This window comes from Cupressus sempervirens, chromosome 1 (assembly GCF_028749045.1).
Source record: "Cupressus sempervirens isolate cs-2001-9-10 chromosome 1, ASM2874904v1, whole genome shotgun sequence".
Lineage (NCBI taxonomy): Eukaryota > Viridiplantae > Streptophyta > Pinopsida > Cupressales > Cupressaceae > Cupressus > Cupressus sempervirens.
In genome coordinates, this window is record NC_143118.1 from 676,797,589 (window position 1) to 676,811,965 (window position 14,377).

At 34.6% G+C, this 14,377-nt stretch overlaps 1 pseudogene; it reads left to right on the forward strand.

The window, feature by feature from the left end:
• Positions 1–12,139: 12,139 nt before the first annotated feature.
• On the forward strand, positions 12,140–13,612 carry LOC149579690 (UDP-glycosyltransferase 73C3-like; annotated as a pseudogene).
• The last annotated feature ends 765 nt before the right edge of the window (positions 13,613–14,377 follow it).

Genomic DNA, 14,377 nt, shown 5'->3' on the forward strand with positions numbered 1-14,377 from the left:
GCTCATAATAATAATAATATATTATAGATTATAATTTTATATATATCATATTTTTAGATTATAATAAGAATAACATAATATGTTAATAGATTATATGTTGTATCTTTACATTACGTTATTATATATATATATATATATATATATATATATATATATATATATATATGAACATAGTAATATAAGTGAAATAATTGATAAATTATAAACTATTAGCTCACAAACCCGATTTTCCCTCCAAGATGTCCCCGAGGGCATATTGGATATTCGATTTGAAATCAGATATCCGATATTACTAGTATCAATTTCCAACATATTCCCTGTCCCTGCAAACCCGAAAACATCATTTTTACAAAAAAAAATTATGGGTTTTACAAAAAGTTGTGTTTTGGGGCCCAACCAATCAAAAAAAGTTCGAAAATATAACCTTAGGTGTTTGATATTATCATCTGAATGGGGAGTAGTAGTCATCGAAAGGCTAAATGCAAAAGGAAGATATCCAATGAAGACATTGTGGCATATAGGGAAAGGGACAAAATGGAACACTAAGGAAAAAGAAAAGGTATGCTAAATATCAGTCAAATTGATGATGAATTAGTCGACAATGAAATCATAGAGTCAGATAATGAATATGTACAATTGGGGTATGAAAATGTACCTATTGAAAATGATAATGCTGAAATTGAAAAAGTAGAGAATAAAAATTTTGAAGACAAAATGCTACCAAGTCATAATCCAAATTGCATAATTGACCATGTCGAACATGACAATGCACATGAACCTAATGCACAAGAACCTTACATATCTCCTAATTATAATCAACATGAAGGTTCTAAAACATCAAAATGGATAATTGAAATTGATGAAATGATTATTACTAGTTTGGAAGGGAAAAAATCAGAAAGAACCATTCGGTTCTGGGCTTCAAGACTATATAAGATGTTTTTTGGCAACAAGACAATTATAGAGCAATGTCAGCTTTTTATGCACTTATTAAAGATGCAAAAGATGAGACCTATGCTTTCCAAATTGAAGATTCATGTCAATAAAAAGTTGGAAAGAAATACCATTATTGTGAAGAATCTTTTCAGTGCTCTCAATAGAATTGGAAAAAATATTAGGGAGAAGGGAGACAAACTTGTATTGATTTGAATTTAAATCATTCTACTTTGAGAAGAGCACTTAGTCGACGAGAGAAAATTGATGATTCTCTTCAAGATGAGACATGGGCATTTGGTGGGAGACTTTCATGTTTTGATAAGAAGCTATCCGATGATGTGAAGGATGAAATTACACAATTTTGGCACTCTAACTCACGAGTATCACCCAATGCTAAAGACATGTTAAAGTTAAGAATTGGTATAAGAGACCGCACGCCACAGTTAAGAAATGGTTAACTATGTTGTTCAAACAATTTAGACAGAGTCATCTAAGTCTACATATATCACAAAGGGCTTTTGAATCTTTGAAGCCATTTTATTGTGTACCACTCAAAATTTGAAATACATGTTACAAATATCATGTTGAGTTTTCTATGCACTATGAACTATTATGCTCCATCTGTTCTACTTTGCATAGTAAAGAAATGTAGGAGGATTGTGGTGCTAGTGGGCTTCCAAAATCATCAAGAGACTTGCTAAATCAACTTTTATGTCATAGAGTTCATGGTTGTTTCTTTTATAGAAATGCTTTCTTAAATGAGAAGTGTTTAGAATGTGGTGGCTTATCAAAGTTTGACACATGTTTCCATTAGGGGTGTGAACAAGATCTTGGAAAGACAATAGTGAATAAAAAAGGTATATGAAATGGTGAAATACACATTGAAGAGTGGAGGTGAGAGCTCTAGATGTGAATTCCATATGCATTCGGCACAACGATCTCACTCAATGCCAAAACTTGTAGTGTGCCTCAGTTCATAGGTGCACCACAATGTAACTTTGAAACTGCTGATCTTGGCATCAAATCGTCAGCACCATTGGCTTCGAGTGGGCGGGTGAACCCTATTCACACCCTTGTTCCAACCACAGAGACCATGCATCGTTTGCGGCCACCCCGTACCGAGAGGTCTCCAAGGTGCTCTAAGTGCCTTTCGAGGTTGATATTATGAGGGTCATAACTCGGAGCTCATGAGGGCTATCGATGAACTATGGAATGCTATAGGACGATGATGCTAAGGCCTAAAATAACCTATCTCATTTTTGAGAGATCATATTCCATTTGCATTCGACATAGCGATCTCACTCAATGCCAAAACTCGTAGTGTGCCTCAGTTCATAGGTACACCACAGCGTAACTTTGAAACCGCTGATCTTGGCATCGAATTGTCAGTGCCATTAGCTTCGAGTGGGTGGGCGAACCCTAGTCACACCCTTGTTCTAGCCATGGAGACCATCCATCATCTGCGGCCACCCCGTACCGAGGAGTCTCCAAGGTGCTCTAAGTGCCTTTCGAGGTCGATCTTTCGAGGGTCATAAATTGGAGCTTGTGAGGGCTATCGATGAACTGTCGAATGATACAAGACGGTGATGCTGAGGCATAAAATAACCTATCTCATTTTTAAGAGATCACATTCTATTTGCATTCAGTACAACGATCTTGCTTGATGCCAAAACTCGCAGTGTGCCTTAGTTCATAGGTGCACAACAGTGTAACTTTGAAATCGCTGATCTTGGCATTGAATTGTTAGTGCCATTAGCTTCGAATGGGCAGGTGAACCTTAGTGACACCATTTTTCAGGCCATAGATACCATCCATCGTCCATGGCCACCCCGTACCAAGGAGTCTATAAGGTGCTCTAAGTGCATTTTGAGGTTGATATTTCGAGGGTCATAACTCAGAGCTCGTGAGGGCTATCAATGAACCATTGAATGATACAGGACGGTGATGCTGAGGCCTAAAATAACTCAGAGCTCGTGAGGGCTATTGATGAAATATCTAATCAAGTCTCTTAAGTTGAGATATTTTGAAGTTATGTTGAAATTGAAAAGTTGTAGTATGAGGATAGTAACAAAGTGAAGTGCTAGCTATAAAAGATTATGAATCTATGAATGACTTGGTGGTTGGGAATAGAATCCATGGTTGAGGAGTGGAGTCCTTAATTGTGTTGAGATTAGATTTGAAGCCAAGAGTTAGTTTCAAGGTTGAAGTTGGAGTTTAAAATCAGATTTGGGTTTATCTGAACCTTGTGTAGGAAGTTAACAAGTGTGTTTATGTCATGATAGCAGTTCAAATTATACATTGCATCCAAATTGGATAATAAAGGTTGTTAAAATGTTATTCACAAATTATTGCATTTGAATTGAATATAACAAACATAATCAAAATTAATGATATTTCATAAACATGAACAATACACATGATCCATGATAAATTGAACAATACTAGATACTAAATTAATATGTATATCATTGTGCACATAAATGAAAAAAATATATATCAAAATACATGTATCCATACAAAAAAAATTACACAAATACATATCAAAGATCATGTATCCATAGACAAAGTACTCAAATATATATCAAAATACATAGATCCATATACAAAATGTGGCTGATCATGCCATCAGAATGTGTATAATATCAATGTTGTTGTATACAATGTGGCATATGCCATCTCAAAATGTCTCATGATGCATCCTATGACAACTATACTATCCAGGGTGCTGGTGGATGATCAAAATACAACCTCTTTGCTACACTAGGTGGATCAGATGCCTCCTACATAAACAAAAAAGGAAAACCCAAAGTTAGACTACTAAATTTATATGATTCTACGTATCTAACATTGAATTACACAAATGCATAATGATATTTTTTGTAATGGAGATTTATACTATCAAAATTTCATAATAAATACATCCCTCATTGACCTCCTGTGCCAGTCAAGATTCCTCTCGTATGCCCTCGGCAATGTTGGTACCTCTCTGATTGTGGGTTGTATTTGTTTAAATACGTTTGTCAAATAAATCTACAATTTAAACTATAACATTATAATTCATATCATGCTAAATTTATAACATATTTAATCATGAATTCAAACTACAACTTACTATTGTAGGCTCCTCCTTAGGAGTGAGTGGCCGCATCATCAAATCTACATAACTCTCCCATCGGACCTCATGTGCACTAGGAGTCTCCTATGAGATACAAAATAGTAGTTGTTAATATCACAAAAATCAATTTTGAATTTATTTATGAAGCTAAGGATAATAAAAAATAAATGATACTTATACATACAATGGGGCTCTTAGTGCGAATGGAAATCCCTGATGGTCAATACGCAAAATCTATATAGGCTCATCGCCAGTAGCCACGCCCTATATACAATAAAGAATGTAATTAAATGGGATTAAAACAAAAATTTTACAAAAATGCATCAATATTTAATCAAATAGAAAGTGCCTAATTACCTTTCCTTTGTCAATGTGTGCTGGCTCTTCCCCCACACTTTGTCCCCAAGGGATAGGTGCTACCTGCAAGATAAAAGAAAGATTAGGAACCATTTATGCTACAATATCAAATAGAGAAAAAAAAGTGAACACAACATAATGTACCATAGATGTCTCAAGGCCAAATGAAATGGCCGAGAGCGTGGAATCATCAATCTGTTTGAGCTCCTCCTCAGTCATCAACTAAACATGAATGAAGACTACATACATATAAAAGTCAATATGGCTTAAAAATTAAAATTACGCTATTATAAAAATTAACTTTAAATCACATATGTCATAACAAAAAAATATATACATGTATTGACATTGAAGGATTCCATCCCTCCACATTCCCCTCCTCTCTCGCATTAGGGTTCATAGCCTCTGTGTGTGTGTCTGATATATCCTCATCTAATACAAAATGATACTCAGGAAGATCACCTATGGAACCCAGGCAAATATTCTTGCACATAATGAAAGTGTGAGGCACACAAACGTGTGATGAGCTAGCCGATGATGAGCTGGCATCAACATTATCAACACGAGGAGGCAAGACTGACCTAGCCTGAGATATCATTAGGCTACTCAGCCTATGAATGGCTCTAATGGTCTGAGAGCTAGCCTCTATCATAATATCTGGATGCTACAATCAAGGATGGGGGGAGATATCAGTGGGGGGGACAAAAGTTCTAGCTTTCTTCCGCTGGGAAGAGGGTCTATCCTGAGGATCTCCTAGTCCCATGTTGGGCTTCATGCTCCAATAGTTCACTTTAAGTTTCAACACAAATTTTGCATATAATTTTGTAAGGAAATAAAATGGTATGTCTAAATTTCCATGTGGAGGGATATCAAAGACCATCCACCAACGATCCCAAAAGTTTGCATGTATCGAGTCATTTGTGCACCATTTAATCGATAGTTTGAATTTTTTTGGGTGAACTAGTAAACCCACTTTTGGGTTCGCAAAAAGGTTGGCCAAATCATCTTTTCTTATGTTGAGGGCTGCAACCTCATCATAATCCAAACCATCATCAAACATCTCGTGCATTTCATCACGGCAATAAAGATCAACATTTTGTTGGTTTGTAAGGGTTTCAATGTTATCCACTATGGTGTTTAACGTGGATAACATAGGAGCCAATGTGGGTACATTATTATATGTTCTATACAAACCTCTCAACCTGGTGAGATTTTTAGTTATCAAATCCTCGATTCGAGGAGGGTTTTTAAGTGGTAGAGGATCATTTGGTGGACGATTTTGTGGGGGTACTGGATCATTTGGTGGGGGGTTACGAGGAATATTATTCCCTACCTCAATGTCATCATTTTGATCAGCCATTCCTATTGAATTGCAAAACGTAATATATATTTTTAAAAAACCTTAATTTTAACCTTTTTTTTCAAAAAACCCTTAGATTCAACTAAAACAAACAAAATCATCCTAAAATCTATTGAATTTAAGATAAAAATGAGTTGGAAAAAAAAATGCCTTAATGTCTGATATCCGATATTCGATCGTATATCCGATCGCCCTTGCTAAAAATTGGCCCCAAATAATGTAATAATGGGCTTACAGGTCTATGTTTTTTATTTTATGTTGTGCGCAAGCATCAAATATTTGATATTATATCGGATATCCATTTCAATATCAGATATTTGATATAACATCGAATATATGATATAACATCGAATATCCGATATAACATATTATATATAAATGCTAACATATAATATCTTACATTTTTATTATTGTATTATATTTTATATATAATATATTACATTATATTATATATTATATTATATTATATTATATTTAATATTTTTTTTATTATATTATATATATATATATTATAATATAAAATATTATATTATATTATTATAATTTATAATATATTATACTTTTTTATTATATATTATATTGTAATATATTACTTTTTTATTATTATATTATATTTAATATATATTATATTACATTACTATATATTATAATATTAAATATTATATTATATTATTATAGTATAATATTATATGATTATAATATAATAATATATTATACTATTATAATATAATATTTTTATGTTATTATAATATAATAATATTATTATTATATTATAGTATAATAATTATGATTATTATATTGTTATAATATTATTCTACTAATTATCGGATATTTGATATGAGATTGGATATCCGATAAGGCTCGGCCTTACCTTCCAAGTTTGGTACCTGGATAGGTGAAAACAAGTCAAAGCGGATTTTGAAGCGCTTTTAGACATCTTCAAACTCTACTTTTTTCACATTGCCACTTTTTGGCACACCATGATCCTGCACATACCCTCTTATACTTTGTAAATATTTTCATGAAAAAGGATCAAATATTATTTCTTTAGATAAAGAAGAAAACTTTGAGATAAATCTCATGTTGTATGAAATAATGATCGAGTATGATAAAATTGGAAGGAGATTGACATATTTGTTTTGAGATGTAGCAAATTTATTACTAAAAAGATTATATCTTTGGTTTAGTAGTATATACTACTTATGGAACCACTATATAACCATTAAGGAAATATTTTGTCTATTATCCCATGATTTTTTGGAATACCACCAATGGTTTCCAAGTGAGCTACTTGTCTATATAAATAAATAACTGGTGAGTGGTGTAATTATGAAAAAGACACACTCAAGTATCAAGAGGTTAAATATTTTAATAGACTCAAAAATTTGGAGCTTGTGCCAGATTTTTAAAATGTTTTTGAAGTATTAGACAACAGCCAAAAAGATGGGGGGTTGACCCCAAAGTAAAAAAAGGCTAAGAGATCAACTAGAGTTAGCTCCCAATCATCTAACTAATACCAATTTTATACTTCAAAAAGAAAATATGATCCAACATTGAACTCACAACATCAATCCTACTACTAATAAGTAGATAAAAAAGAAAAGCATTCTAGTAGTAAGGAAACACACTACTAGTAGCAATCCAACAATTAAACTTATACATATAAAATAAAGCCCCATAGGGCATCAAGTTAAGAGTAATTGATATCATAGCTGCAAAAATAAAAAATAACAATGGGGCTAACTGCCCTTCTTCTTCTTGAGTTCCTCATCATTCTTCACCTTAGGCTCATCCTTGTTCACATCCACCCCCTCCTTTTTGATAGATTTTCCTAGGATAGTCTTCAGCCAATCCTCTGCCAAGAAGTCATATAAGGAGCAGGTAGTCTCACTCTCCTTGCCAAAGACTTTGACATCCTTATTCACCTATAGGAAATAGAGGTTAGTGGTCATGGAATGCTTGACTTTAGTGGAGAAATCTGCCAGAGTTTCAAATTTTTGGCAAATGCCAATCTGATTGTCTACCAACTCCTTCATCGACTACTCCAACCTATCAAGTTGAGCCTTTCCATGGCTCTAGCCATGACTATGCTTCCCTTTTTTCCTCCTCTTTAGGAGCATCTTTCATTGGGGAGGTGATGTCCTCCCCCCCACTTCTCACTGGGGAAGGGTTAAGTTTAAGGGTATCAAAAATGTGGGAGGGACTGGGTGGGCTAGAGATAGGCTTGTTGCCAATGTCTTGGTGGGGTTTCTTCCTCTTAGTGGGTTTAATATCACTTTTAGTAGACTCTGAGCTAAAAGCTTTTCTAGGAGGGGGGGACTTAAACTTCTCTAATTGGAGACATTTTTTGGTTCTCCAAGCACTCTACTTGCTCTTCCTTATGTTTTTATCAGAATCAATGAGGCTAATTTGAACCTTACGGATGGGGGTTTTCTTGATTTTTTTAATGGGTAGGGTCAGGGTTGGGTTTAAAGAAACTTGGGGAGTAATAGTAGCTAGTGGATTGACCAAGAGAGGTTGATTTAGGGCAAGGTGGTGAATATACAATTTATTTATGAAATTGTAGTGGATAAGATAAAATGATTTTCCCTCCACCTTCTTTTTTCTAATCTTGAAAATATTGTCTTCCATTGAATTCAGCAAGAGGAACAGATAGGAAATTTGATCCAGATTTGTGAAATGGTAGAAATAAAGTATCTAAAACTGATCCTCAAGGGTAATGTATCTCATAGTAGCATAGCATATCATGTCTCAAGGCTTTGGAAGATGTTCCTTGGAAAAACCACCACATGTTTGAACCGGTTCCTCATCAAACTTGAAGAACTTTTGCAGATTGGTTTCATTGTTAACACATGCTTTCTTTCACTAGTTTTTGCCTTCCATGGGAAACCCCCTGACCTTAGCTATAACTTCTTTGGTGATTTCAAAACTCGTCCCATGGATGGTCACTTTTTTGTCATTCCACGAGTTGATGAATTGCATCAAGATGTTCTCCTCATGTTTTGTCATCCCTTCCATAAAAGGTAATAAGCTACCCTCTCGTAGATAAACAATCATCTCTTCAGTCTTGTGGATGCAAGTCTCCACTCCCATAGGTTGAATACAATCACCGGTGCCCATACCACCACCCAACTCAACCACTAACTCCTTCGAATTTTTTGACATCGCCTTTTTGTAAGTAAGGCAGTCTTCGTAAGTTAAATAAAATATACCCAAGATAAAAATATAAAGGTAGTAAAAAACCATGAAAAGGCTACAAGGTTTCCCAATGCCCAAAAAACCTCTCTCCATGACACATGTTAACTATCCCTTTCCTTTTGTAATCACCTGACACTAGCTATAGTTGGAGTGGGGTATGAACAAAGTGTCTTTATTAACTTTTCTTGTCTATTTTTGTATCGAGGAAAATCCACAACCTTCGTCCTTTTGTGGAAATAATTATAGCTGACGAAAAGAGGATCATAAAAGCGTATCCATATACAATCTTTCCAAATGAAAACTTTATGAAAAGAATCCCACCTTCCCCTCTTTCCACACAAATACTTGATGATGTGCCACTTGGTCTGATGATTCATGTGGCGTTGTGAGAATTACGCTCACATTCCATCATCACTTGAATTGATGATGGAATTAGGTTGATGTCCTCCCATTCGATTAGTTAGGTCATACTACAACCGAACTCAACCAACTCATCTTCTACTCCATTTATTTTATTATAAATGTGGTCCACATGGATTTCTTGATATCCCTCCATCAACTTACAAATTTCATCAATTATTGCCTTGATCACCCAGCTACTCTGACCTTCGCCTTTAATAGCTTTAATAATTAACATTGAATCCCCCTCAATTGCTAACATGTTAATTCCACATTTTCTCATGATTCTAATTGCCCACAGAAGTTCCAAGGCTTAGGCTTCATTTTTTTAGCCTCCTCCATAGTTTCCAAAATAGACAACCACCATTTTTACCATACAATTGCATAAGACACCCCTAGCAGCAGTACTTCCCATCATGGCTGAACCATCAAAATTTAGTTTAATCCATGTTTTAAAGATTGCAATATAGAAATATTTTGTTCAAGTGCCTCTTAATTAAAAAATGTAAATCTTTCTATTATTAATATTATTTTCATTTCAATTTTAGATAGGTGTATTAAATTGTCATTCATCATCACTTATAATTAGTATTATATATTTCTATTATATAATTATTATTGATTACCAAGTTACTGCATAAACCCACCTTCATTCACTGCTAATTATTATATAATTACTGTAGTACAGGGATGCATGACCTCTTGGGAAGTCTTGATGCTTTAGCTCTATGAGCATCACCTAAATCTAATGAGTGCTAAGTGTTCTATTTATTCTCATGACAGATGGATTCATGTTGAATCACTACTCATGAAACATGGGTCAATGAGTTTGACTCAAAAACTACATAGTTAAATCCTGATAATAATATCACAAAATATATATATAGCCAACAAAAAAAAAAATTAATACCAAGGAGACACTTCAATTTTTTTTGAAAGATCCACTTTATGAGTTGATTTTTTGTTGGTTGCATAGCCAAGGGTCATAAATTTCCATCAACAATACCAGACTATAAAGTTTTACAACATCCATAGAAAAATTTATATTAAAAATAAGAGAGTTTCATAAATGGATTTTAAAAAAATTTCTAGAGTTTCACATATGTAGATTCTATTACATTATTTCTCCTTTCTCATGCTCTCATTTATTGATGATGGATCAAAGAATTTGATCCAAAACATTGGGCATTAAAACATTCATAATCAAAATCCAAAAAAAAAATATTTGAATATCATGGAATGTGAATACTTTATTTTTTAAAGTAAATTCATTATGAACATAATTTTAATATTCAGGCAAGATCCTACAACACAATGGTAAATTGTGAGCTTCTCGTCAGGGAGGTCTTGGGTTTAATTCTACTCAAACTTAATACACAATAATAATCAATCTCAACAAAAAGTAATAATAATAAACACTCTAGACTTTAGCTCGTTAGCTATAAAAAAATATTTATTTTTCAGAGATTGTTATTATTTGTTAGATGAGGTGTTCAAGTATACACTTGGTCAATATATGTTGTGTTTTTTGGGTACCTTTTAGAACATGTGTTTTTTTGTCATGTTGATTTAATTTAAACAAAGCATCTTATTGTCTATAAAAGGTAGAATTATTTTTAAAAGAAATAGGATTGGATAATTTAGAAGGTACATATAAGACAAGTTTGGTATAATTGGATATATATAAATTAGATCTGATGGCTGGACTATTCTCAGCCCGCTTGCCAATCCCAGGGATGACTGGGGTTTCCATGATCATGATGATCCAACCCCCTCAGCTGGCACTGCTCTAGTAGCTTGAGGGATTTCTTAAAGTTTTTCTTTTTATGAATAGTTGTTGATTCTGGCTTCGGCCTTGTGAACTCTTGTGGGGTGATCTTGTATCCCCTGGCCCTTTTTTTGTGAATTGTAACTAGTATATTATTTTATTAATAGAAAAGGATCATTCATCAAAAAAATTGTAAGAACATAATTCAAGTTAAATTGATTGAGAGGTGCCAAATTTATCATTAAAAAGATTATCTATATTTGATAGAATTGTAATGTGCCATTTTCTTAGGAAACCTTCTAAAATCACTTAAACCATTATAGGAGAATATTTGAAACTATATAACAATGCTCTTCATTTATGTTTGTTAATTTTAAGTAAGGGCATCTTATACTTTGTAAATAATTTCACGAAATAGGACCAAGATTATTTCTTATGATAAAGAAGACAAGTTTGAGATAAATGTCCTATTGAGTGAAATAATGATTGAGTATGTTAAAATTGTAAGGAGATTGGTAAATTTGTTTCGATGTGTGATAAATTTATTACTAAGAAGATTATCTATCTTTTGATATAGTTGTATATGCTACTTTATGAAACCACCATAGAAAGATTATGTCTGTAAGTCCATTGTTTTGAATAACACTAATGGTTTCCAAATGAGCTACTTGTCTATATAAATGAATAATTGGTTAGTGGTGTAGTTATGAAAAAAACACATTCAAGAATCAAGAGGTGAATTATTTTAATAGACTAAAAATTTTGGAACATGTGTCAGATTTTTTAAATGGTTTAAATATACTTTGTTAAAATGCATCTTATTTAAAAAACTGAAAACCTTTCTATTATTAATATTATTTTCATTTGAATTTTACATAGGTATTATCGTCATTCATCATTACTTATAATTGTTATTATATATTTCTATTTTATAATTACTATAGATTATCATGTTAGTGCACAAACCCAGCCTCATTCATTGCTACTTCAAACAAAGATTTGAAGGATGGATATACAGCAGAAACTCCATGTCGTCATGGTGCCATATCTTGCAATGGGTTACTGCATCCCTTCCCTAGACTTGGTAAAATTGCTGGCTTCACATTCGCTCACTGTTACCTTCGTCACCACACGCACTATTGCACATTATCTCAAAGGTCCCGTGTTTGAAGCCCGCAAAGCAGCTGATCTGGATATTCATCTTGTCGGCCTCTCTCCCGCAAAAGCAGTTGAAGGCCTGCCCGAGGAGCGAGAAAGCATGGATCTTTTGGCTTCCAAATCCTCGTTACACGTAGTTTCTTTAATAGAGAGCCTTGAGCAGCTCTTCGACGACAGTAGCGGAGTCATCGACTGGATTGTCCAATCCTCTAAAAGGCATATAATTCCAAGAGTCATTTTTTACACTTTGGGGGCCTTCGGGACCTCGATTTTTCACTCTGTTTGGCGCTCCATTTCGACCAGTAAATTGTGCAAAGAGGGCGATTCTATTGTAGTCCACAATATTCTGCCATCTCCGTTGACATTTACCAAAGATCAGATTCCTGCCAGATATTTCAACCCTGATTTGGGCGATCTGATGCTGCAATTTGTTATAGGGAAGATGCAGTCGATTACGAATTGTTGGGGAGTGCTCGTCAACACGTTCGACGGTCTAGAGCCCCTTTATTTGCAGCATCTGAAGCGTCTTATAAGCGGTAGACCCCTTTGGTCTGTCGGCCCTGTTTTACCGTCGGAGGGTCGTACTGCTCAAACAAGAGGGAAAATGGCGGACATTAGCGAGAAGAAGGTGCTGCAATGGTTGGACTCTCAAAGACCCAGTTCGGTAATCTATGTCTCTTTCGGGAGCCAGGCATTTCTTTCACAAGAGCAAACAAAGGCTCTGGTGAGGGGCCTTGAGGCCAACGACCAGGCTTTCATTTGGTCCATAAAAATATCTCCAGAAACTGCATCTATAGCTTTAAACACGAAGGATTATTATGCTGCTTATCTCCCATAAGTTTTTATGGAGAGAAGTAAGGGATTGGTCATATGGGGTTGGGCTCCTCAGCTGGTCATACTCTCTCACCCCTCAGTGGGAGCATTCATGAACCACTGCGGGTGAAATTCTACACTAGAAAGCATCATGATGGGCGTCCCGCTGGTCACATGGCCGTTGTTCTCAGATCAGCATTTTAACTCAAAGCTTGTGAGTGAAGAACTTGGACTTGGTGTACAGTTTTACCAGCACATGGACGAGGTTCCAAATGAAGAAAAGGGTTAAATGTGTGTGAGACTTGTCATGGGAAGTGAAGAAGTTAAGGAGATGAGGAAACAACGGAGGAACTACGGGAGTTGGCCAAATAGTCTATGGGAGGAGGATCTTCTGCGTCAAATCTGCAAGCTTTTGCCTCTCAGATTCATCAGCTCTTCAACTCCAATCCTCAGAATAGAAAATGAAAATGGAGATTTTGTGGGCGGCTTATTCGTGCGTTACATTTGACATCATTGGTTGGTGCACTAAAGCAAGTGGCACCAGTCTGTGATATTTTTTTATCAACCATTATCTCGGAGGATTCCTGGTTGAAGATTGTTTGGATAGCAGTGAATGTAGATATGATTCGTATTCATTTGACTTCATCGGTGGCCGCACTCTCTCTAGAATTGATGGGCCCGCTCTATACTACTCAACTGGCATCATTGTATCATCTGTTTTTCTCCACAATTAGATGAGACGAACCCCAGTCGAACACGTCTACTAGCTGCAAATGAACCTGTCTTAATTCCGTATGTTTTTTTACCAAGTGTCATGTAATAAATTATTTCATATATATCATCAACATCTTTATCAACAAAAGAATAAACATTTGTGATTCATTGGGTATTTAATATTAGATAAAAATACAATGCTTTTGAAATTGAGAAGCTGTCAAAATGGGGCTGACACACCTAAAACAAAAGAGAACAATTGTCTAAAGCTCAATTGGTATAAACTACCATAAGGTTACCCACTCCGTTTTGAAATTTCAAATAACTATCCATACCCATAAATGTAAAGTAAAAACTACCATAAGTATCAAGAGTCTTAATAGTATACAAAATCATGATCATCAGATAAATATTGGCTCTATTGCCAGTCAAGAGATAAAAACCAAAAGTGGCTTGAAGGATCAAAATATATCTAAACATCATAAAACAAAACAAAATCTAACAACAAAAGCAAGGGAACCATCAGCGGTTCCTCAAATTTTCCAACAATAGTCGGAGC